Source organism: Heptranchias perlo, chromosome 16 (assembly GCF_035084215.1).
Source record: "Heptranchias perlo isolate sHepPer1 chromosome 16, sHepPer1.hap1, whole genome shotgun sequence".
In the NCBI taxonomy this organism is placed as follows: domain Eukaryota; kingdom Metazoa; phylum Chordata; class Chondrichthyes; order Hexanchiformes; family Hexanchidae; genus Heptranchias; species Heptranchias perlo.
In genome coordinates, this window is record NC_090340.1 from 16,007,170 (window position 1) to 16,028,209 (window position 21,040).

The window sequence follows — 21,040 nt, forward strand, 5'->3', positions numbered from 1 at the left end:
AGGCTGCTCCACCATTCAATAAGATCATGGCTGATCTTTGACCTCAACTCCACTTTCCCAAACGATCCCCATATCCCTTGACTCCCTTAGAGTCCAAAAATCTATCTATCTCAGCCTGAATGACTGAGCATCCCACAGCACTCTGGGGTAGAGAATTCCAAAGATTCACCACCCTCTGGGTGAAGAAATTTTTCCTCATCTCAGTCCTAAATGGCCGACCCTTTATCCTGAGACTACGTCCCCTCGTTCTAGACTCTCCAGCCAGGGAAAACAGCCTCTCAACATCTATCCTGTCAAACCCTCTCAGAATCTTATGTTTCAATGAGATCACCTCTCAATCTTCTAAACTCCAAAGAGTATAGGCCCATTCTACTTAACTTTATATTAAATTGCAGGAGTAGAACTGGGGGAATGCAGGCTCAAATTAGTAAAAGGTAATTTTAGGACTGATATCAGGAAATTCTTCATACAAAGAGTGATCAACATGTGGCATAAACATCTAGGTACAATCAAGGAGGCAAAAACCATGGAATCATTTAAGAAGCAAATGGATGCTACAATGGGGAGAAAGTTAGGATTGCTGTGGATGGATGAGTTAAGATGGGCTGAATGGCCTTCATTATCTGTAATTATCTTGTGATCTTTTGATTATTCACACCCAGTCTGTAATAAACACCAAGTGCAGCCCCACTTACAACGGAATATTTACTGATAAAGAATCCAGAGATACTCAGACACACCATGTATTCTCGTTATCTACCTGTTGGGAGCATTTACACAGTGGCCATGAAATTCTGTAGGGCTACCACTGATTTCCTGTCAAAACATCAGCAGGAGACCGGTGGACACCTCAGACAGGCAGCATTAAAAGCGTTTGAGCAGTTTCTCTGGGAGTTTCCGCCGGTCTCCGGCTGAAGTTACGGTGGGAGACCAGGAGAACTCCCACAGAATTTCAGGGCTACCAATTTTAGCTGCTTCGCTATAACACTGAAGTGTGTGAATAAACGGAGACTGGCATTAGTGATCTCAGAGTAGATTACACTGGATCTGCTGAAGTGAAACCCCCAGGAACACTCAAATACATCAGTGATTACTTGCACCTAGTCTCTAATAGATACCAAGAGCTTAAACCTGGGGGATGTTTCATACCCGAACTGCAGATTCTGGATCGTGGCATAAACAGGTTTAGGTTCAAAAGTCCAGCGTGGAGCAAGGGCATTCCTGTAACTTTACCAGAAAGGGAAATTGAATTAATTTAAAACATTGTTCATCCTGGGGATAATGAATGAAATATTTTTCATTGCTGGCAAATGTTGCAGATTATTGTATGCATGTGGGCGCTGAGCATCATGACAACATCATGCACATATAATAACATCAACAGATTTCAGAGCAATTTGAAAACCAGAAAGCAGCAGGTGTTGGCAGAGCCAGTGCAAATTGGCTTTCAAAACCAGAAGTGAACTCAGAAGCGACTTATAGGAACATAGGAATTACTAGACAAAAAAAAGACCCCTTCAACCATCCTGGTAGGCATGATACAATGACAATGGAATTGTTGACTAAACATAGCAATCAATCTCTATCAAATAGTCTAAACAGACCCAGACATCACAAGAGGAAAGCCCCAGTGGTGGAGAGCTTTGGGAATCATAGGTCCAAAGTCACCTGTTCCTCCCAAGCTTGCTACACTTACCATATGTCATGCCTCAAATTACTCATATACTGTATCCCAAAATTTTATTTTCTGAAAGAAATCCAGCTAATTTGTATTCTCAGTTCCTTTGTTGCAGCATAAATACACATATTAATAAAATTAAATTACTGAGTATTATTCCTGAGACAGCTTATTGGCCAATAATAATCATATGACTATTTCAAACCTTAGTGTCACTTTCCAGCAATCTCATTGGCCAAAGTAATCAAGTGACTAAACTGTAATTGTCACTTGCTAACAATCTCATTGGCTGCTGGTAAACCTTGGCTATTCTGACTGTTCCATGTTTGACTGACAGGGTCTGGGCAATATCCAGTAAATGCTGACTGGCGGGGTGTGGACTGCTCAGATTTCAGTTTGTATATTAATGGCTAATTGATTCCTAATAAGCAGGTGATGGTTTCCATGGTAACCAAAGCATATTGTTATTGGGTGCTGTGACAGGCCAGTGGGAACAATGCGACTGAAAAATCTCATCCCTCATTGATCCATGGTAACCTCATTACAGTAACAAAGAAATAGCATCAGAATGACTGTATCAGTTTGAACTGATAAGTTCCCTTCAAAACTATTACCAGAACCACTTTTACGCCCAGGTGGCAAGTTGAAAATCTATTCCAATTCCTCAGGTGTCATCATGCCTGCATTTAGTATTCACTCATGAACTCACCTTCTTCATCTAAATCGTAGTGCGCAAGATCGTCCAAAGGAATTCCCATCATAGAATCATAGAAGTTACAACATGGAAACAGGCCCTTCGGCCCAACATGTCCATGTCGCCCAGTTTATACCACTAAGCTAGTCCCAATTGCCTGCACTTGGCCCATATCCCTCTATACCCATCTTACCCATGTAACTGTCCAAATGCTTTTTAAAAGACAAAATTGTATCCGCCTCTACTACTGCCTCTGGCAGCTCGTTCCAGACACTCACCACCCTTTGAGTGAAAAAATTGCCCCTCTGGACACTTTAGTATCTCTCCCCTCTCACCTTAAATCTATGTCCCCTCGTTATAGACTCCCCTACCTTTGGGAAAAGATTTTGACTATCTACCTTATCTATGCCCCTCATTATTTTATAGACTTCTATACGATCACCCCTAAACCTCCTACTCTCCAGGGAAAAAAGTCCCAGTCTATCCAACCTCTCCCTATAAGTCAAACCATCAAGTCCCGGTAGCATCCTAGTAAATCTTTTCTGCACTCTTTCTAGTTTAATAATATCCTTTCTATAATAGGGTGACCAGAACTGTACACAGTATTCCAAGTGTGGCCTTACTAATGTCCTGTACAACTTCAACAAGACATCCCAACTCCTGTATTCAATGTTCTGACCAATGAAACCAAGCATGCCGAATGCCTTCTTCACCACCCTATCCACCTGTGACTCCACTTTCAAGGAGCTATGAACCTGTACTCCTAGATCTCTTTGTTCTATAACTCTCCCCAACGCCCTACCATTAACGGAGTAGGTCCTGGCCCGATTCGATCTACCAAAATGCATCACCTCACATTTATCTAAATTAAACTCCATCTGCCATTCATCGGCCCACTGGCCCAATTTATCAAGGTCCCGTTGCAATCCTAGATAACCTTCTTCACTGTCCACAATGCCACCAATCTTGGTGTCATCTGCAAACTTACTAACCATGCCTCCTAAATTCTCATCCAAATCATTAATATAAATAACAAATAACAGCGGACCCAGCACCGATCCCTGAGGCACACCGCTGGTCACAGGCTTCCAGTTTGAAAAACAACCCTCTACAACCACCCTCTGTCTTCTGTCTTCAATCTAATTTTGTATCCAATTGGCTACCTCACCTTGGATCTCGTGAGATTTAACCTTATGTAACAACCTACCATGCGGTACCTTGTCAAAGGCTTTGCTAAAGTCCATGTAGACCATGTGTACTGCACAGCCCTCATCTATCTTCTTGGTTACCCCTTCAAAAAACTCAATCAAATTCGTGAGACATGATTTTCCACTCACAAAACCATGCTGATTGTTCCTAATCAGTCCCTGCCTCTCCAAATGCCTGTAGATCCTGTCTCTCAGAATACCTTCTAACAACTTATCCACTACAGATGTCAGGCTTACCAGTCTGTAGTTCCCAGGCTTTTCCTTGCCGCCCTTCTTAAACAAAGGCACAACATATATTAGGAGTGGGGATGAACATTTTCTTCCCATTTATTATAAAATTAACAGAGTTAGAGGGTGGATAGTTTTAGTGTCTAGAGAGTGACAAACACAGGCTCTTGAGAGTGACAACACAGGGTCTAGAGAGTGATATACACAGGTTTTACAGAGTGACAAACACAGGCTCTAGAGCGTGACAACACAGGGTCTAGAGAGTGACACATACAGGTTCTTGAGAGTGACACATACAGGTTCTAGAGAGTGACACACACAGGTTCTAGAGAGTGACACACACAAGGTCTAGAGAGTGACAAACACAGGCTCTAAAGGGTGACAAACACAGGCTCTAGAGAATGACACATACAGGTTCTACAGAGCGACAACACAGGGTCTAGAGAGTGGCACATACAGGTTCTACAGAGTGACAACACAGGGCCTAGAGAGTGATAAACACAGGCTCTAGAGAGTGACACATACAGGTTCTACAGCGTGACAACACAGGGTCTGGAGAGTGACACATACACGTTCTAGAGAGTGACAACACAGGGTCTAGAGAGTGACACATACAGGTTCTACAGAGTGACAACACAGGGTCTAGAGAGTAACACAGGTTCTACAGAGTGACAACATGGCGTCTAGAGAGTGATACACACAGGTTCTAGAGAGTGATACACACAGGTTCTAGAGAGTGACAAACACAGGGTTTAGAAAGTGACACATACAGGTGCTAGAGAGTGATAGACACAGGTTCTACAGAATGACGCACACAGGTTCTACAGAGTGAAGCACACAGGTTCTACAGAGTGATGGACACGTGCTAGAGAGTGACACACACAGGCTCTACAGGGTGACAACACAGGTGTTAGAGAGATAGACACAGGTGCTAGAGAGTGACACACAGGCGCTAGAGTGACACACAGGCGCTAGAGAGTGACACACACAGGCTGTAGAGAGTGACATACACAGGGTATATATAGCAAGTTCTGAATCCAGCTCTGCTGCTACATGGAGATGGTCTCAAAGGAAGGACTGAATTGAAAGCAAGTTGCCCAGAGCCACTCTTCAGCACCTTTTAGTATATATTAGCAACAATAAAATTCTGGTTCTCGTAACCACTGAAGAGTAGAATAAAGATTGGATCATGACAGCACACAGAGACACTCAGTGCGGCTTGAAGGATCATTGGCAAGGGAAGTCGAAAATCTCAAACTAGTACAGTAGGAAGTGCTAATCGGGAAAAGGTCCATTATTGAGGAAGAGTACTACCCACTCAGATACAAGTTAAAATAATTCGAATTTCCAGCATTAAAAAGCAGAAGCATTGAGCTACATTGATGAATGTGATAATGTGTGATAGTTGTGGCAAACAGCAGAAAAAGAACAACAAAGCAAAGATCACCACGCCTTTCTGAAGATGAATTATTTATTCTTGTCAAGAAATCCATCAAATATCAAGATGCCTTTACTGGCAAAAGTAAAATCAGTTCTCCTAACCACTGAAGGGTACAAGGAAGATTGGATCATGACAGCACACAATGTCAACAAATTTGCTATGGTTCATGAAGAGCACAGGATTTCCATGAATAAATCAACAACTGCAATCAAAAAGTGGCAGAGATGAAAGCTGATGGATGTGTCAGCCATGGCTCACTGGTAGCATTCTCGCCTCTGAGTCAGAAGATTGTGGGTGCAAATCCCACTCCAGAGATTTGAGCACAAGATCTAGGCTGACACTTCAGTGCAGCACTGAGAGAGTGCTGCACCGTCAGAGGTGCCGACTTCAGATGAAATATTAAACCGGCGCCCCGTCTGCCCTTTCAGATGGACATAAAACATCCCATGACACTATTTTGAAGAAGAACAGGGAATTCTCACCAGTGTCCTGGCCAATATTTATCCCTCAAGCAATATAATTAAAACAGATTATCTGGTAATTCATCTGATTGCTGTTTGTGGGACCTTGCTGGGCACAAATTGGCTGCCGCGTTTGCTACATTACAACAGTGACTGCACTTCAAAAGTACTTCCTTAGCTGTAAAGTGCTTTGGGACGTCCTGAGGTTGTGAAAGGCGCTATATAAATGCAAGTCTTTCTTTCTTTCAAATCTTTCTTTATCTACAGGATGCACTACAGCAACTTGTGAAGGCTTCTTCAACAGCAGCTCCCAAACCCACGACCTCCACAATCTAGCAGGACAAGGGCAATAGGTGCAGGGAACAACATCACCTCCAAGAAAGAGTGCAGAAAAGATTTACGAGGATGCTACCGGGACTTGATGGTTTGACTTACAGGGAGAGGTTAGACAGACTGGGACTTTTTTCCCTGGAGAGTAGGAGGTTAAGGGGAGATCTTATAGAAGTCTATAAAATAATGAGGGGCATAGATAAGGTCGATAGTCAAAATCTTTTCCCAAAGGTAGGGGAGTCTATAACGAGGGGGCACAGATTTAAGGTGAGAGGGGAGAGATACAAAAGGGTCCAGAGGGGCAATTTTTTCACTCAAAGGGTGGTGAGTGTCTGGAACGAGCTGCCAGAGGCAGTAGTAGAGGCGGGTACAATTTTGTCTTTTAAAAAGCATTTGGACAGTTACATGGGTAAGATGGGTATCGAGGGATATGGGCCAAGTGCAGGCAATTGGGATTAGCTTAGTGGTATAAACTGGGCGACATGGACATGTTGGGCCGAAGGGCCTGTTTCCATGTTGTAACTTCTATGATTCTATGATTCTATGAAATCATACACAATCCTGACTTGGACATATATTGCCGTTCCTTAATTGGCACCGGGTCAAAATCTTAGGACTCCCTTTGTAACATAATTGTGGGAGTCTCTTCACCACATGGACTGCAGCAGTTCAAGAAGAAGGCTCACCACCACTGTTGCAAAGGCAACTGGGGATGACCAATAATACCAGCCTTGCCAACAACACTCATATCCCAAGAATGAATAGTAAAGAAGCAATGAAATCAGTTAGAGTGCCCGCTCCTGATCACCATCTAGTCGCCCCTACTGAAAGGGCACAAATGTGGATGTCAGGCGAGGGTAAGATTGGGTAGGGCCGGGATTTCCCCCATGATTGAATAGCCTATTGACACTCACAATTAAGGCTCAAACAGGAAATGGCCACTTGAGCAATTGGCCCCTGTAAAACCATACCCCAAGAAAGGAGACAGTGGCTTCAGGAGACAAGGGAAAGGGAGAGCAAGAGATGAGAAATAATTGGTGAGAAAAGAAAAAAACTCTAGAAGCCTCAAATTCCTTGGCTTGGGAAAGTGGTTTTCTGATGCACTGGCAGCAAAAGGCAGCAGGAATGTGGGGCAGAACCGTATCCAACAGGATTCCACCCCTTTTTAGCCACGTCAGAAATCTCAGCCCATAACACACTCACCATTGCAGAGCGATTGCATGCATCATTGAACCCAGCAGATGAAACCAACGAAAACATTTTTTACTCCCAGATTCTGTTGGTGACACTGTGGTGAAACGCCTCAGAACAATTCCTCCCTCTCCCACCAGTGCCCCAGTTGCGCCTCCCACAATATTTAAATTGACTTGACCCCGGGCTTGGGGAGTGTCAGCAGGGGCGGGTGGAAGTTCCGCTTTGCCCCAGAACCACTCGCGCCACCCTCAATTCAAGGTATCCCCAGGGATTTAATTGCCTTGATCTCCACTATTTAATCTTCATTTAGCCACTAGCTATTGATTCTACATTAGTATCAATTTTGTTTCCTGTGTGGTTTTTGTACAGGCACATTTGCAGTAAAGTGGTTTATGGTCATTGAAACATATAGAGAAATGTCAGTGCGTCAAACAAATATATCAAAGAAGATTTTTCTTATACCTGATTACCAGTTAGTGCATTCAACTGGTTTTGAAAATGCATTTTTACTGTTTAAGGTTTTTCAGATTTTTAACTGCCAATTATTGAGGCAGGTGAGGGCATTTTGGTGTGAGAGACACAGTGATTCACACTCAGTGGGCGTTGAGCCCACAATGGATAAAATGGCCTTCTGTGCTAAAGTAATTGTCATCTAAAAATAGGGGAAAAAATTCCGTCTGATACTTTATCCGATTACGTTTCATTTAGGATCCTTAATAGCTGTAATAATCATCAAACAGCTGCACCTTCTCTGTTCAACCCAATTCTCAAAAGAAAAAAGGCAAATAAATTATAAATTCTGATCTATACATTCATTTTTTCTTTTATTGCGAAACCAGGGTCAAGGGCCGAGTCCCACGGCTCAGGACACCACCAAGAATAAAAGAGAAGTTGAGGCAAATCAGGAAGTAGTGACTTTCGGATGAGATGTTAAACCAGGGCCCCATCTGCCCTGTCAGGTGGATGTAAAAGATCCCATGGCCCTATTTTGAAGAAGAGCAGTTCCCCCCCGGTGTCTTGTCCAATATTTATCCCTCAACCAACATCACTAAAAACAGATTACCTGGTCATTTACCTCATTGCTGTTTGTGGGATTTTGCTGTGCGCAAATTGTCTGCCTACATTACAACAGTGAGTATCTACTGCATTGGCTGTAAAGCGCTTTGGGAAGTCCTGAGGTTGTGAAAGGCACTATATAAATACAAGTCTTCTTTCTTTTAGGTGACATCAAACTTCGGGTTTAAAAGCCTGAGCAGGAGGAAGGAAAGGCTGAGGACGGTCAGGAGCTCATGGTTTTGTGATCTTAGGATGGAAAGAATGTACGGAGTTCAACACAGTGAGGATGGAGAGAGGAGGAAAAGCATATAAGTTGAGGTATAAAAGTATTAGAATTAAGAGAGAAATGTCCTGAGAAATCAACTGGTGGGGGGAGGGGAAAGAAGGAAGCGGGCTGGGAGGGGAGAATAACACAGACAGGAGTTTTAAGGAAGATTTTACAGGCAGGGAGGAAGGTGGCATGATGGAGATGCTGACAGAGTTCGAGAGGGTGGAGGCAAGGTGGCTGAAGAAGCAGCTACAGATGGTGGAACAGATGGAGCAGAGAATGAGAAATATGTCAGAGGACTGGAGGGTGCATGCAGAGACAAAGGGCTGAAGGCAGGGCGGCCCGAGGCTATGGAAGTATTTGAAGGCGAGGTCAATAATTTTAAAGCTGACTTTCTGTGAAATGGGAAATCAGCGGAGTTTGCTAAGGACGGGGCGATGGGGGTGTGAGTCTTGACGTGAATGAGGACACAAAGTGTAGTTTATGAATGGTAGAACTGGAGACGTCTACTCATGAGGGTTTCAGCGATGGAAGGGGCGAGGTAAGGATGGAGGCAAGTGATACTGTGGAGGTGAATGAAATGTATTCGAGACGGTTTCCTAGAGCAATACATCATGGCACCAACCAGGGAATAGGCTATTTTAGATCTTGTATTAATGAGATAGGGTTGATTAGTAATCTCACAGTAAAAGAACCTCTGGGGAAGAGTGATCATAATATGATAGAATTTCACATTGAGTTTGAAAGTAGCATACTTAAGTTAGAAACTGAAGTTTTCAACTTAAATAAAGCCAATTACATAGGTATGAGGAGCGAGTTGTCAAAGGTAGATCAGGAAATTAAATTAAGGGGTTTGACAGTTGAAAAGCAATGGCAAACATTTAAAGAAATATTTCAATATTCTCAACAAATATACATTCCATTGAGAAATAAAAACTCCATGGGAAAAGTGATCCACCCTTGGCTAACTAAAGAAGTTGAGGAGAGTATTAGGTTGAAAGAAGAAGCCTATAATGTTGCCAAGAAGAGTACTAAGCCTGGGGATTGGGAGAGTTTTAGAAACCAGCAAAGGATGACCAAAAAATTGATAAAAAGGGAGAAAATAGAATATGAAAGTAAACTAGCAAGAAATATAAAAATGGGTTGTAAGAGCTTCTACAAGTATGTTAAAAGGAAGACAGTAGCAAAAGTAAACGTTGGTCTCTTAGAGGCTAAGACAGGAGAAATTATAATGGGGAAGCAGGAAATGGCAGATGCGTTAAACAAATATTTTGTATCTGTCTTCACAGTAGAAGGCACAAGAAGCATACCAAAAATAGTAGGGAACCAAGGGCTAAATGAGAATGAGGAACTTAAAACAATTAATATCACTAGGGAAAAAATATGGGACTAAAAGCCGACAAATCCCCTGGACCTGATGGCCTACATCCTAGGGTTCTAAAAGGGGTGGCTGCAGAGATAGTGGATGCATTGGTTATGATCTTCCAAAATTCTCTAGATTCTGGAATGGTCCGAGTGGACTGGAAGGTAGCAAATGTTACCCTGCTATTCAAGAAAGGAGGGAGAGAGAAAACAGGGAACTACAGGCCAGTTAGCCTGACATCGGTCGTTGGGAAAATGCTAGAATCCATTATTAAGGAAGTGGTAACGGGACACTCAGGAAATCATAATATGATTAGGCAGAGTCAACATGGTTTTATGAAAGGGAAATCGTGTTTGACAAATTTATTAGAGTTTTTTGAGGATGTAACCAGCAGGGCAGATAAAGGGGAACCAGTCGATGTAGTATATTTGGATTTTCAAAAGGCATTCGATAAGGTGCCACATAAAAGGTTGTTACACAAGGTAAGGGCTCATGGGGTTGGGGGTAATATATTAGCATAGATAGAGGATTGGTTAATGGACAGAAAACAGAAAGTAGGGATAAAAGGGTCATTCTCAGGTTGGGAGGCTGTAACTAGTGGGGTGCCGCAAGGATTGGTGCTTGGGCCTCAGCTATTTACAATCTATATGACTTAGATGAAGGGGCCAAAAGTAATGCATCCAAGTTTGCTGACGATACAAAGCTAGGTGGAAAAGCAAGCTGTGAGGTGGACACAAAGAGTCTGCAAAGGGATATAGACAGGTTAAGTGAGTGGGCAAGAAGGTGGCAGATGGAGTATAATGTGGGGTAATGTGAGGTTATTCACTTTGGTAGGAAGAAGGGAAAAACAGAATATTATTTAAATGTTGAGAAACTATTAAATGTTGATGTTCAGGGAGACTTGGGTGTTCTCATACAAGAAACACAAGAAGTTAGTATATAGGTACAGCAAGCAATTACAAAAGCAAATGGAATGTTGCCCTTTATTGCAAGGAGGTTGGAGTACAAGAGTAAGGAAGTCTTACTACAGTTGTACAGGACTTTAGTGAGACCTCACCTGGAGTACTGCGTACAGTTTTGGTCTCCTTATCTAAGGAAGGATATACTTGTCTTGGAGACGGTGCAATGAAGGTTCACTGGATTAATTCCTGGGATGAGAGGGTTGTCCTATGAAGAGAGATTGAGTAGAATGGACCTATACTCTCTGGAGTTTAGAATAATGAGAGGTGAACTCATTGAAACATATAAGATTATGAGGGGGCTTGACAGGGTAGATGCCGAGAGATTGTTTCCCCTGGCTAGAGAGTCTAGAACTAGGGGGCATAGTCGCAGGATAAGGGTTCGGCCATTTAAGACTGAGATGAGGAGGAATTTCTTGTGAATCTTTGGAATTCTCTATCCCAGATGGTTGTGGATGCTGAGTCATTGAGTATATTCAAGGCTGAGATAGATAGATTTTTGGACTCTAGGGGAATCAAGGGATATGGAGATCATGCGGGAAAGTGGAGTTGAGGTAGAAGATCAGCCATGATCTGATTGAATGGTGGAGCAGGCTCGAGGGGCCATATGGCCTACTCCTGTTCCTATTTCTTATGTTCTTATGTAAAAGTAAACAGTGTTGGTGACAGATTGGATGTGGGGGATGAAGCTGAACTCTCACTATTACCTCTATCATTGGTTCCAATAAGAACCACTACTTCTGATTGCTCTCCCTCTTCTTTCTCAAGGTTTCCCACCTGCTCTGTTATGTCCTTTGCCCTGGAACGAGGGAAGCCAACACACCATTCAGCACTGCCAATCATGGTTGCAAAATAGGCTGCCTAGCCCCCTAATGACGTATTTTGCCACAACTAGGTAGATAAATCTCCGGGACCTGATGAAATGTATCCCAGGACGTTATGGGAGGTTAGGGAGGAAATTGCGGGTCCCCTAGCAGAGATATTTGAATCATCCACCGCTACAGGTGAGGTGCCTGAAGATTGGAGGGTAGCAAATGTTGTGCCTTTGTTTAAGAAGGGCGGCAGGGAAAAGCCTGGGAACTACAGACCGGTGAGCCTGACATCTGTAGTGGGTAAGTTGTTAGAGGGTATTCTGAGGGACAGCATCTACAGGCATTTGGAGAGGCAGGGACTAATTAGGAACAGTCAGCATGGTTTTGTGAGAGGAAAATCATGTCTCACAAATTTGATTGAGTTTTTTGAAGGGGTAACCAAGAAGATAGATGAGGGCTGTGCAGTAGACGTGGTCTACATGGACTTCAGCAAAGCCTTTGACAAGGTACCGCATGGTAGGTTGTTACATAAGGTTAAATCTCATGGGATCCAAGGTGAGGTAGCCAATTGGATACAAAATTGGCTTTCAAACTGGATGCCTGTGTCCAGCGGTGTGCCTCAGGGATCGGTGCTGGGTCCGCTGTTATTTGTTATTTATATTAATGATTTGGATGAGAATTTAGGAGGCATGGTTAGTAAGTTTGCAGATGACACCAAGATTGGTGGCATTGTGGACAGTGAAGAAGGTTATCTAGGATTGCAACGGGATCTTGATAAATTGGGCCAGTGGGCCGATGAATGGCAGATGGAGTTTAATTTAGATAAATGTGAGGTGATGCATTTTGGTAGATCGAATCGGGCCAAGACCTATTCCGTTAATGGTAGGGCGTTGGGGAGAGTTATAGAACAAAGAGATCTAGGAGTACAGGTTCATAGCTCTTTGAAAGTGGAGTCACAGGTGGATAGGGTGGTGAAGAAGGCATTCGGCATGCTTGGTTTCATTGGTCAGAACATTGAATGCAGGAGTTGGGATGTCTTGTTGAAGTTGTACAGGGCATTGGTGAGGCCACACTTGGAATACTGTGCACAGTTCTGGTCACCCTATTATAGAAAGGATATTATTAAACTAGAAAGAGTGCAGAAAAGATTTACTAGGATGCTACCGGGACTTGATGGTTTGACTTACAGGGAGAGGTTAGACAGACTGGGACTTTTTTCCCTGGAGAGTAGGAGGTTTAGGGGTGATCTTATAGAAGTCTATAAAATAATGAGGGGCATAGATAAGGTAGATAGTCAAAATCTTTTCCCAAAGGTAGGGGAGTCTATAACGAGGGGGCATAGATTTAAGGTGAGAGGGGAGAGATACAAAAGGGTCCAGAGGGGCAATTTTTTCACTCAAAGGGTGGTGAGTGTCTGGAACGAGCTGCCAGAGGCAGTAGTAGAGGCGGGTACAATTTTGTCTTTTAAAAAGCATTTGGACAGTTACATGGGTAAGATGGGTATAGAGGGATATGGGCCAAGTGCAGGCAATTGGGACTAGCTTAGTGGTATAAACTGGGCGACATGGACATGTTGGGCCGAAGGGCCTGTTTCCATGTTGTAACTTCTATGATTCTATGATTCTATAACTACCACTTGCCTCTTCTCATGGATAGTAGCTCCCATTTCCTCAAAATCCCTTGCTCCATAGTGCCATGTTGATACTCTTGATTACCCTGCCCTATGTCTCCATCTGTGTCCTCGTCATGGGATATCTAGAATTGTATAGAAGTCCAGACCCACTTCCTCTGTTCATTATTACTCTCTATCTGTGAGGTGATCATGTTTGGAATGAGTCTTCCAAAAACCTTGCATCCCCTTATATGTTGCAGCGTATCGCCAGCTTGGCCTCAAATTCAATATTCACGTGTCAAGCCCGCAATTCTTTGACCTTCCTGCATGTGCACTCCTTCTGGAAACTTTGCGGATCCAGGATATCCCATGTCATGCATGCCATACACATTACTAGCCTAGCTCCTAATCTCACCATCTCTATATTCCTTACTTCTATGTTGCTCTAGGCTTAATGAATTTGAATTAATTCTCACTTACCTGCTTGGTCTTGCAGATTCAAGCCGTTCTGTCTCAACATTAATCTTCTGTTTAGGCCAAATTTACTTCCTTACCTTAAATCAGCAAAGTCTCATTCTATCGGTATGACTCAGTTTGCTTCTCACAGCTCAAGAATAGGTCCATGAGTACCAAAATGTCCTTAGAGGCCTCATTCCATCTTCATCTACCGTCCAAATGTGGTGCACTTTCAAAGTCACTGGATAGTGATCAGGAGCATGAAAGCTGGCTGATTTTTCCCACCTTAACCCAGGGACACTAATGCCAACTGCAGCAGCCCTAATGCCACTCTGGCCGAGATCAATTAGCTCAGTACCCTCCTGGTCTGTGTGGCTCAGCTACTCATTGGATAAACTTACTTTGCCAAAAGAGGAATGCCCCAGATTTCTTTTTAACGCACAGGCAGCAGGGATAATTTTATGAGTCTGCGCTCCTGGCGTGGGGGTAAGGGAAGCCTTTCCCACCAGCTACAAGTATGGGAGGAGCAGCCTGCCAACACCTTTAGGAATTCCATACCCTTGAAGTCTTCTTTACAGTATCAGCCTTGGCTCGGTGGTAGCACTCTCGCCTCTGAGTCGGAAGATTGTTAGTTCAAGTCCAACTCCAGGGACTTGAGCACAAAATCTAGGCTGATACTGCAGTGCAGTATTGAAGGAGTGCTGCACTGTCGGAGGTGCTGTCTTTTGGATGAGACATTAAACCGAGGCACCCTCTGCCCCCTCAGGTGGACAGAAAATATCCCATGGCATTATTTTGAAGACGAGCAAGGGAGTTCTCCCCAGTGTCCTGGCCAATAATTATCCCTCAACCAACATCATTAAGAAACAGATTATCTGGTCATTATCACATTGCTGTTTGTGGGAGCTTGCTGTGCACAAATTGGCTGCCGCGTTTCCTACATTACAACAGTGGCTGCACTTCAAAAGTACTTCACTGCGGTAAAGCACTATGGGATGTCCTGAGGTTGTGAAAGGCGCTATATAAATGTAAATTCTTTCTTTCTTTTTTCTCTGGACAATCTCCCTTCATTTCTTAGGATGCCTAGGCCAAGATTGGCAAACTCAGCCCAAGTTCACTTTGAGTGTAAGCTTGACTGAGAGTGCCAGTTGAGACTGGTATACTTGCTCTTGGCACAAGTTTGAGTGTGAATTCTATCTGACATTGGCAAACTCACTGCTCAGCATGTCTTGCTGAGGATGCCAATTAAGTCAAGTAGGGTTTTGTGTTTTAAAGTCTAAACAGTGCAAAGTAATTAATGACTGTGGTACAAGAAATGTAACCTTTATGAAGCTAATCTAAAGACTATGAGACCCAGCAAGTGTTCCCCAGGGAATAAGTCTGTCTGAGCCTGCCAGTCAAAACTCGCAAGCAAACTCCATAGCAGTAGCCCGAGTATGAATGCAGTCGAGACCAGCAAACACATCTCTCTTGAGTGTGAAACCGAGTCTAGACTGGGATACGAACACAGGGAGGACCATGAAAATGACAAAGGGCTGTGTTATTATGAATGTTATTACCCAGTCAAATCTGTTTAACTGTGTAAATCTGAGGTCTGGTTTGCTGTCAACAGGAAATGCATTTCTCTCAACTGGCTTGCAATGGTACTATAAACCCTTGCTGTGTAGAATTAGGACTAACAGCACTGGAAATACATTTTACGAGTCTCTTTGCATTCTAACAGCAATCACATTATAATGACACCCCTGAGGCATTTTCACCTCCGACAGCTGCAGTTAGTGCTGCTAGTGTCTGAATATGAATACTTAAAACCCTGACCTAGAAAAAGCTAAATAACAGCACTGGCGGATATTACCAGCTGTGAGATCTTTGCCATAATCCGTTTCTCTCTGTGTATCCTAAATTTTCTCTTCTTTCTCCAGGCTATATATATTTTTCTCCTTGCTTTTCCCCTCCTGAAGGTGGTGACTTGTGCTGACGTACAGTTCCACAGGCACTGGTAGCCTTCTCGTACCTCACACAAGTGGTTGCTCTATCCCTATGAGATGTAAAGTGAGTATCGGAAGGGTATTTAACCATAAGTGGCATCACAGTTGAGGTGGATCCTCACTTGATGTCTGCAACATAAAAGAAGTTAGGGAAGAGATAACAGAGGCACTATTACAGATACATAAAAATTCATTAGAAAAGGGAATAGTGCCAGAGGATTGGCGGACATCTAATGTGATTCCTATATTTAAAAAGGGAGATAGAACCAGTCCAGGGAACTATAGACTAATTAGCTTAACATTGGTGGTAGGAAAGATAATGGAATCCTTACTCAAGGATGTAATAGAAAAACAACTAGAAACTGAAAATATAAGAAAGAAGAGTCATCACGGATTTCAAAAGAGGCCATGCTTGACCAACCTTATTGAATTCTTTGAAGAAGTAATAGAAAGAGTAGACAAGGGTAAAGTAGTAGATGCTATATATTTGGATTTTCAAAAGGCTTTCGATAAGGTACCACATTGTAGACTCATGACTAAGGTCAGAGCACGTGGAGTCAGGGGGCAAGTAGCAGAATGGATAGCAAGCTGGCTACAAAACAGAAAACAGAGAGTAGGGGTTAAAGATAGTTACTCAGACTGGCAAAAGGTGAATCGAAAGTATAACTTCAAAATTTGCAGACAACACCAAATTGGGGGGTATAGTTAATAACAAGTAAAACTGCATCAAAATACAGAAAGACATTATTAAACTTGCAGAATGGGCGTGTAATTGGCAAATGATTTCAATATAGATAAGTGTAAGGTATTACATTTTGGTAGGAAGAATAAGAGGGCCACCTAAGAGTCGAAATGGGGTAGAAGAGCAGAGGGATCTGGGGGTACAGATATACAAATCACTAAAAGTAGTGATGCAGGTTAATAAGGTCATAAAAAGGCAAACCAAGGGTTCATTTTTAGAGGGCTGGAATTGAAAAGCAGAGAAGTTATGTTAAACTTGTGTAGAACCTTGGTTAGGCCACACTTGTACTGTGAACAGTTTGAGTCTCCATATTATGAAAAGGTTATAGAGACATTGGAGAAGGTGCAAAAAAGATTTACTAGGTTGATACCAGAACTGAGAGGTTATACCTATCAGGAAAGATCAAGCAGGCTGGGGGTCTTTTCTCTAGAAAAGCGAAGACTGAGGGGTGACCTGATGGAGGCCCATACAATTACGAAAGGGTTTGATAGGGTAGATGTAGACAAGATGTTTCCACTTGCGGGAGACCAGAACTAGGGGCCATAAATATAAGATAGTCACTAATAAATCCAATAGCGAATTCAGGAGAAACTTCTTTACCCAGAGAGTGGTTCTAATGTGGAACTTGCTACCACAAGGAGTAGTTGAGGCGACTAGTGTAGATGCATGAGGGAGAAAGGAATAGAAGGATATGCTGATAGGGTTAGATAAAGAAAGGAGGGAAGAGGCTCGTGTGGAGCGTAAACACCGCATGGACCTTTTGGGCCGAATGGCCTGTTTCTGTGTTGTATATTCAATGTAATTCTATGTAATACTTGCACTTCCAGCAATTGAGCAGGAGTATTGAACAGTGATCAGGAATGGGAACCGTAGACGACTTTCTCCTTCAAGGACCAGCTGTCTGAAGCCAGAGAGCTCAGCACAGATGATGGACCTTACTGCTTTGAAAAGCTCAGTACCACACTACGTGGTGCACGTACCAACTGAGCCATTTGAGTACAGCACTTCCTCTGTGAGCATATCCACCCAGTTCAAACAAATTATGTTTCAGCAGCAATGCTCATGTTAGATACTGATGGAAACCAAAGTGCCTAAGGATATTGTTACTCCTATAAAGCTCACTCTCTCCACACACCATGAGTAATCTGCCCCACCCATTCAATCTCCTGAGGGAAAGGTTCTATAAAATTTCACCCTATGTTGCAAAGTCAGCTGATCTAAACTGGAATAATATCCATTTCTATACATTCATTATTGAACCCTTGCTGGCCACTCTCCACAAGCTGGCCCTCACCACCCCCTTGCAAGAAGCAAAGATACCTCAAGTATACCACCATCCTTATCCAAACTTATTCCTGAGACCTTCAATGCCATTCCTAACTTGATATATACCCCATTCTATTTTATAGGAGTTAATGAACAACATTAATTACTTTTGCTGGGATGATTTTTCACCTTGCTACTAGTCTGTGGATTGATAATTTTGTACTTGTGTGTTCACAGTCCAAGCTCAATAGTCTGGTTACATCAATGTTATCTATGCCTCTGATCATTGCAGAGATCTGGATGATGTCCTCCCATTAACCTTTTTTTTTACTTCTGGGAAAACAGATTCAGGCCTGAGCGTCCTTTTCATAAGCTAATGAACTAAATCCCTTCTCACTCTTCTCTGAACCATACCAATTTTCTTTTCGGATGCTGGGTCAATTGAAACTTTCAAGACTGAGATAGATTTTTGTAAGGTGAGGGTGTCAAGGGATATGGAGCAAAGGTGTAAAAATGGGGTTGAGGTACAGATCAGCCATGATCTAATTGAATGACGATACAGGCTTGAGGGGCTGAATGGCCCACTCCTGTTTCTATGTTCCTATTGAAGATAGAGTGACTGCATAAAATATTCCAAATGTGCTCTCATCAATGACCTATAGAATAACTTGTTTTTGATCTATAATCAGGAAAAGATATTCAGGTTTCTGGGGAATGCCTGTAGTTTGTAAATTCTCTTACATTGTCACTGTTTTTGCAGCACAGATGCCCCCAGTTCCTTCTTAACTTTATTTGAACTCATTTGTATTCCCTTGCTCAAGCATAATGAGTTCTGGTCAACATCTATGGCGGGTGAATCCAAACAAGCCTAAACCTTCTAAATGTACTACTCTGATGCCAGTCAGTGAGAGGATGGTGGAGTGACTCTGAGATGAAACCCTGTTGTACTTTTCCTGTCACTGACCAGGTACCTCATCTCCATCCACTGCTGTGCCTCGCATCAGTTCTAGTGCAACTATTTGCTGAGGTTGGAGATGAAACCTTAGCTTCCACGTCTCTGACCACATGATGCATTGTGCCAACTTGTCCACCGCTGAGCTGCATTAAGAAGAAAGAAGAGAACAAACTTGAATTTACACAAGACCTTTCACAACCTCGGGATGTCCCAAAATGCTTTGCCGTCAATTAATTACTTTGAAGCGCAGTCACTGTTGTTATGTAGGTGAACATGGCAGCCAATTTGTGCATAACAAAGTCCCACAAACAGCAAATTAGATAAATGATCAGTTAATTAATTTTGGTGGTGTTCATTGAGGATGAATGTTAGCCCGGAGAACTCTGCTATCCTTCAAATAGTGCTTTGGGATCTTTTACATCTACATGCAGGCAGGTATAGGGTTGCCAACTCTGGTTGGGTGTTGTCCTGGAGATTTCATCACATGACCTCCCGCTTCGAACCATCCTGCCCCCACACTTCTCCCTTGCTCCATCCTACAGGCACCACTGCCTTTTCACACCAATTGGATTAATCTTGACTGCTAATGAAACTGCATTTTATTTTTATAACTAATAAATGAAAGTGTTCAAAGAAAATGAAAAACACAATTTTCATTGTGTTCACTGCCTTTATGATTTTTCTCCTGGGTTGCTTGCTGCAGTGCCCTGGAGATTAATATTAAATTCCTGGAGACTCCAGGACAATCCTGGAGAGTTGGCAACCCTAAGCAGATAGGGCCTAAGATTAACATCTGTCTGAAAAATGGCACCTCTAACAATGCAGTAGTCCTTCAGTACTGCACTGAAATGTCAGCCTAGATTATGTGCTCAAATAATGGAATACAGCTTAAATCCACAACCTTCTGACTCAGGCTGACACTTACTAGCAACCTTGCAAGTCTAAAATTAACAGCAATAATAATGAAAAGTCATTATCTTTTAAAAAATAAGGAGCAGAACACCAGAAAGAGATGGTCCTAGCTACAAGAATTCTAGCAATTAACAAATATACTCTGGCTGCAAAGCACAGGAATTTATTTACTCACAGGGGCAATACCCTAAATCTTTTTAATTCTGATACAAGTTTCATTTTTGGGTGAGTGATATTCAAATCAACTAAAATGTAATTCAAAATGATTGACTACTGCAGAAATGTCCTTCTTTATTGGATGAAGTGCTGTTCAGAAAAATGCCAAATGAACATGAAAGCAAAGCCTCGGCGGAACAGCCTCTGTCCCAGTTCAGCGCTGATTCCATGAATGTCAACAAGATTATCGGCATAACAGCTGTACTTCCTCTAATTGATTTAGCTGTACATTCAAATGCTCATCATGGTCCTTGCTAAATAGGCACCCTTTTGTTTATCCAACCCTGACAGGACAGCTCTCAGAAAAATACTGTGAAAGACTATCAGCTCAAGGGCAAACAGGACGATACATTATCATGACTGCTGAGGAATGTACACTCAGTTCCACATATGCAAATATTTGATAAGGGAATATTTCTCTTAACACATTCACTCATGTTGTCATTGGGACATTGCTATACAAATTAACAGTGGCAATGCCATTGAGAGGTCATTACATGTACTCCCATTACAGTATCGCTGCACACAATGTCATTGAGAGATCATTACACATTGTCATTGGGATGCCACTACGTGCATTTATACTAGGATATCACTGCACACCATTGCACATGATCATTGGGATTAAGCTGCACACTAACAGTGAGTTATCATAACACACAGTGGCAAATTTTCCTGTTCCTGCACCTGGGTGCCACCAGAATATTGCTACACACTTTCCCATTTTCACTTGAGTCATCTTTGGAGCCTCTCTGAGTGAGATTGCCAATTAACACCAAATTGTGTGGGCACCTTTGTGCTGTCCACCTATGGCCACCGACGACTGAGCTGAGACTGCCCAAACTCATTGTTACTAATGCTTCTTATGGCTATTTAGAGGGAGAAGACTTTCATCCCATCAGTTTAAGATAAATTTGAATCTAGATCTCAAAAGTGAAAGGGCAGCTTTCTATTCCACTGCAATAACTAGATGTGTTTTCTTCATCTGGTGGATACCGATGCTATCCTGATGTGAACGCCACTTGTTTTTCAATAATCCACAATGACAATTGGTAAATGCCAACATGTGATTAGTGGCACAGCAGCTGAAATCACCCATCTACTATGATGTACAGATTTAATTGCATGTGAAATGAGGGTGTTCTCTAAATGCAGAAAAGAATTAGAATTAGTAACAACTAAAATGAACAAAGACTTAATA